This window comes from Ovis canadensis, chromosome 24, assembly GCF_042477335.2.
Source record: "Ovis canadensis isolate MfBH-ARS-UI-01 breed Bighorn chromosome 24, ARS-UI_OviCan_v2, whole genome shotgun sequence".
Lineage (NCBI taxonomy): Eukaryota > Metazoa > Chordata > Mammalia > Artiodactyla > Bovidae > Ovis > Ovis canadensis.
In genome coordinates, this window is record NC_091268.1 from 13,486,519 (window position 1) to 13,492,743 (window position 6,225).

At 39.5% G+C, this 6,225-nt stretch overlaps 1 pseudogene; it reads left to right on the forward strand.

Moving 5' to 3' along the window:
• Nucleotides 1-5,005: 5,005 nt before the first annotated feature.
• LOC138429693 (olfactory receptor 10AG1-like) lies at nucleotides 5,006-5,929 on the forward strand (annotated as a pseudogene).
• Nucleotides 5,930-6,225: the final 296 nt, after the last annotated feature.

A 6,225-nucleotide genomic window follows, 5' to 3' on the forward strand; every position in this document is an offset into this window, starting at 1 on the left:
CTGATAGACAGAGTACCTGATGAACTATGGACAGAGGTTCATGACATTGTACAGGAGACAGGAATCAAGACCATGCCCAAGAAAAAGAAATGCAAGAAAGCAAAATGGCTGTCTGTAGAGGCCTTACAAATAGCTGTAAAAAGAAGGGAAGTTAAAAGCAAAGGAAAAAAGGAAAGATATACCCATTCGAATGCAGAGTTCCAAAGAATAGCAAGGAGAGATAAGAAAGCCTTCCTCAGGGATCAGTGCAAAGAAACAGAGGAAAATAACAGAATGGGAAAGACTAGAGATCTCTTCAAGAAAATTAGAGATACAAGGGAACATTTCATGCAAAGATAGGCTCAATAAAGGGCAGAAATGGTATAAACCTAACAGAAGTAGGATATATTAAGAAAAGGTGGCAAGAATACACAGAAGAACTGTACAAAAATGATCTTCATGACCCAGATAATCATGATGGCTTGGTCATTCACACTCACCTAGAGCCAGACATCCTGGAATGTGGAGTCAAGATGGGCCTTAGGAAGCATCACTATGAACAAAGCAAGTGGAGGTGATGGAATTCCAGTTGAGCTATTTTAAATCCTAAAAGATGTGCTGTGAAAGTGCTGTGCTCAATATGTCAGCAAATTTGGAAAACTCAGCAGTGGCCACAGGACTGGAAATGGTCAGTTTTCATTCCAATCCCAAAGAAAGGCAATGGCAAAGAATGCTCAAACTACTACACAATTACAGTCATCTCACATGCTAGTAAAGTAATATTCAAAATTCTCCTAGCCAGGCTTCAGCAATACACGAACCATGAACTTGCCGATGTTCAAGTCGGTTTTGGAACAGGCAGAGGCACCAGAGATCAAATTACCAACATCCGCTGGATCATGGAAAAAGCAAGAGAATTCCAGAAAAACAGCTATTTCTGCTTTATTGACTATGCCCAATTCTTTGACCGTGTGGATCACAAACTGGAAAATTCTGAAAGAGAAGGGAATACCAGACCACCTGACCTGCCTCTTGAGAAACATATATGCAAGTCAGGAAAAAAAAAAAAACTGTTAGAACCAGACATGGAACAACAGACTTGTTCCAAAGAGGAAGAGGAGTACATCAAGGCTGTATATTGTCACCCTGCTTATTTAACTTATATGCAGAGTTCATCATGAGACACACTGGGCTGGAGAAAGCACAAACTGGAATTAAGATTGTGAGGAGAAATATCAACAACCTCAGATATGCAGATGACACCACCCTTATGGCAGAAAGTGAAGAAAAACTAAAGAGCCTCTTGAAAGTGAAAGAAGAGAGTTGGCTTAAACCTCAACATTCAGAAAACTAAGATCATGGCATCCAGTCACATCACTTCATGGGAATTAGATGGGGAAATAGTGGAAACAGTGGCTTATTTTATTTTTCTGGGCTCCAAAATCACTGCAGATGGTGATGGCAGCCATGAAATTAAAATATGTTTACTCCTTGGAAGGAAAGTTATGACTAACCTAGATAGCACATTAAAAAGCAGAGACATTATTTGCCAACAAAGGTCCATCTAGTCAAGGCTATGGTTTTTCCAGTGGTCATGTATGGATGTGATAGTTGGACTGTGAAGAAAGCTGAGCACTGAAGTATTGATGCTTTTGAACTGTGGTGTTGGAGAAGATTGTTCTTTAGAAGGAAAAATACTAAAGCTGCAACTCCAGTACTTTGGCCACCTGATGTGAAGAATTGATTCAATGGAAAAGACTCTGATACTGGGAGGGATAGGAGGCAAGAGGAGAAAGGGATGGCAGAGGATGAGATGGCTGGATTGCATCACCGACTGGATGGACGTGAGTTTGAGTGAACTCCGGGAGTTGGTGATGGGCGGGAAGGCCTGGAGTGCTGTGATTCATGGGTTTGCAAAGAGTCGGACAGGACTGAGCAACTGAACTGAACTGAACTGAATTATCATACATATTCTTAATCATTTGAATTTTTCCAAGTAATGGAGACTTGAGTTCAAAAATAGCAATATTAGAGCATTAATATTTATTTCCCTTATTAATAAGCACTTAAACATTTACAAGAAAGAGGTATAGTACAGATAACTTAGTGATAGCACACAGAGCAGTTGCTTTTTCTAATTTACTCACTGTTTAGAATAACATGTAAAACTTTGTCTTACCATAAATCTTATTCATGGTATACATTGATAACTTAGGTATCAAAATGCTGGACTTGTACAATTAGAAATTATAATTTCTTTAGCACTGAAGAGTAAGAAATGTGCATGGATGAGTGAAAGCAAATGCTAAATATTCTCTTTCTACAGAGAAGACACAGAAAAGAGAAGAGAACAAAAAGAAATATACCAGAATAAAATTTAATTAAATTGAAAGAATTTCTTGTCTTTTGCTTTGCTGATGTTCAGCATCTCCAGTGGCTTCCATTTGTGTTGTTTTTAGTCAGGTATATAATTGTTTTGATGGGCAATAGTACTCAGATTCTGATACCAAATTTAGGTCCTGATCCCTACATTCCTGCGTATTATTTCCCTGGCAATTCTTTCCTTTTGGTAATAGTTGTGGATCTGTTACCCTTCTCACAATGTTTATGAATCCTGAAAGTCAAAGAGAACAACATTTTTCTTCTTCTTCTTAGTTTAATCCCATAAACATTTGAGCCCTAGTTTCTTCATCTATAATATCAATATAACATGACATTAACACAATTCAATAATATGCTATTGCCAGTAGTTTGCTAATACAAGAGTAGCGCAGTTAAAGTCATTTGTGTTTTCCAATTTCCTATTCAATATTTAAAGCTACGGTTTACTAATCACCTTTAAAAACATTCTTATATTTTCCAAGTATATCTAAATACAGGAGAACTTTGAGTCTGTATAGGTCTCACTAATTACTCACTAAACTATACTTGCTCACCTACCTAATAGCTAAAATATATATTCTTTGCTTTTGATATTTTTGACAATTGTGTATTAACCATAGTTTAAATAATTTATAGTTTTCAGTTTTAGTTTTCATGTATTGCATCTTATATATATTATTAACATGATACTTTTTAAATGAAAGTGACCTCTGGCATATCATAAGAGATTTGAGAATAGATTTACGAGGCAGAGTTTCAGAAATCATATCATCAATGTAATTCCTTCAAGTTTGTCATTATTAATTAAATAACCAATAAGTCAAGAACATTGTTAAACATAAGCTACATGCTTGCAAAGGATAAATAAAAGTTTCTGCTTTAAAATTCCTGATGGTTATGTTGCTTATTTTAGTAGATAAAGGCAGCCAGAATGGTCTCAAATAAAGTGCACACACAAGTAGTAAGAACTATCATTGCAGAATATGGAAGGAAAGGCATGCTTTATTCTTGAGAAAGTTCCAGTGGAAGATTTGGGACATTCATGAAAAATGCATTACAGAATTTGGTTGTGCCCTACCACTGAGAAAGTGGGATACAAATGTTTCTGCTTCAGAATTCTGTTTTTTAATATGAGAACTAAAATGGATCGATTTTGCTCTGCGCACAAACAGATTCAAAATAAAAGTGAATAATTCTCAAACATATCACTTTTATTTAAAGTTAAACCTTGAATTGCAATCTACGCTTTTATATTTAGAATTTAGCATACAATTTTCCATAAGACTTCAATTATGTTGAGTCCAGGATACAAAATACTAGACATTAATAGAGAATAGAATATTATGTACTGTTAATAATTCCCCTAAATCCCTTTAATTTATAGTATTACAAAAGGAACAAAAAAAAGGATAAATGCTTAATTGTACTATTTTCACAGAAAGTGAAACTGAAGTCACTCAGTCGCACCTGACTCTTTGCGACCCCACGTACTGTAGCCTATCAGGCTCCTCCATCCATGGGATTATCCAAGCAAGAGTGCTGGAGTGGATTGCCATTTCCTTCTTCAGGGGATCTTCCCAACCCAGGAATCGAACCCAAGTCTCCCGCATTGCAGAGAGACGCTTTACCATGTGAGCCATATCTAGTGAATGGGAATCTCATTTCAATGATTGAATTTGTTCTTTGGGGATTTTCTGACATTCAGTCAGTCAGACAGTTCAGTCGCTCAGTCGTGTCCGACTCTTTGTGACCCCATGAATCGCAGCACGCCAGGCCTCCCTGTCCATCACCAACTCCCAGACTTCACTCAGACTCAGGTCCATCGAGTTGGTGATAACATCCAGCCATCTCATCCACGGTCATCCCCTTCTCCTCCTGCCCCCAATCCCTCCCAGCATCAGAGTCTTTTCCAGTGAGTTAACTCTTCGCATGAGGTGGCCAAAGTACTGGACTTTCAGCTTTAAGCATCATTCCTTCCAAGGCAATCCCAGGGCTGATCTTCTTCAGAATGGACTGGTTGCATCTCCTTGCAGTCCAAGGGACTCTCAAGAGTCTTCTCCGACACCACAGTTCAAAAGCATCAATTCTTCGACGCTCAGCTTTCTTCACAGTTCAACTCTCACATCCATACATGACCACAGGAAAAACCAGAGCCTTGACTAGACGGACCTTAGTCAGCAAAGTAATGTCTCTGCTTTTGAATATACTATCCAGGTTGGTCATAACTTGTCTTCCAAAGAGTAATCATCTTTCAGTTTCATGGCTGCAATCACCATCTGCAGTGATTTTGGAGGCCCCTCCCCCCAAAAAAAAACCTGAAGTCTTACACTGATTCCACTGTTTCCCCATCTATTTCCCATCAAGTGATGGGACCAGATGCCATGATCTTAGTTTTCTGAATGTCGAGCTTTCTGACATTCAGTTCAGTTCAGTTCAGTCACTCAGTCGTGTCCGACTCTTTGCGACCCCATGAATCTCAGCACACCAGGCCTCCCTGTTCATCACCAACTCCCGGAGTTCACTCAGACTTGCGTCCATCGAGTCAGTGATGCCATCCAGCCATATCACCCTTGGTCGTCCCCTTCTTCTCCTGCCCCCAATCCCTCCCAGCATCAAAGTCTTTTCCAATGAGTCAACTCTTCGCATGAGGTGGCCAAAGTACTGGCGTTTCAATCTCCAAATGTTTCTTTTTGTGATGTTTCTGATTATCTATGTGATAACTCTGATGAGAAATGGCATCATTATTCTCATAAGCAGGACAGACCAGACTCTCCAGACTCCCATGTACATTTTCCTCAGTAATTTTTCCTTCTTGGAAATCTGTATGTGTCTGCCACTCTTCCTAGAATACTCCTAAACCTTCGGACTCAGAAAAGACATATTTATTTGCTTGTGCAACACGAATGAATTTTGTCCTTATATTTGGAAACATAGAGTGCCTGCTTCTTACAGTGATGGCCTATGACCACTATGTGGCCATTTGTAGCCCCCTGCACTATCATGAACCACAAGGTCTGTGTCCAGCTGGTGGCTGCCTGCTGGGTCACTGGTGTTCCGTTTGAGATAGGGCAGAGAAGCCAGATTTTCTCTCTGTCCTTTTGTAGATCAAACCAAATCAATCACTACTTCTGTGACATCCCTCTACTACTGAGGCTGGCCTGTGAGGACATGTTTCTGAATGATATGCTGGTCTTTACAGTTGCTCTGCTGTTTGTCATGGTCCCTTTTCTGCTGATACTTGGCTCCTGTGGTAGAATCACCTCCACCATCCTGAAGTTGCTATCAGCAATGGGAAAAGCAAAGGCTTTCTCCACCTGCTGATCTTATGTCATGGTTGTGACTTTCTTCTTTGGATCTGCAATCATTACATATTTACGACCTAAATCTAGAAATTATTCCAGAACAGACAAAGTTCTCTCACTTTTCTATACCATTATCTCCCCGAGGTTTAACCCCAATATACATTCTGAGAAATAAGGATGTCTTGACAGCCTTAAGAAAACTGCTGCTGCTGCTGCTGCTGCTGATAAGTCACTTCAGTCGTGTTCGACTCTGTGTGACCCCATAGACGGCAGCCCATGAGGCTCCTGCATCCCTGGGATTCTCCAGGCAAGAACACTGGAGTGGGTTGCCATTTCCTTCTGCAATGTATGAAAGTGAAAAGTGAAAGTGAAGTCTCTCAGTCATGTCCGACTCTTAGTGACCCCATGGACTGCGGCCCACCTACCTTAATGTAAAGCATTAGCTGCTGGGCTTAAACTCATTTAGTTTCCTATTTAATTTTGCCATTGTATAATCAGAAATAGTTTGCATTTTCCACATGGTTAATAGATGTATTATATTTATTCATTCATTCCTGATGGT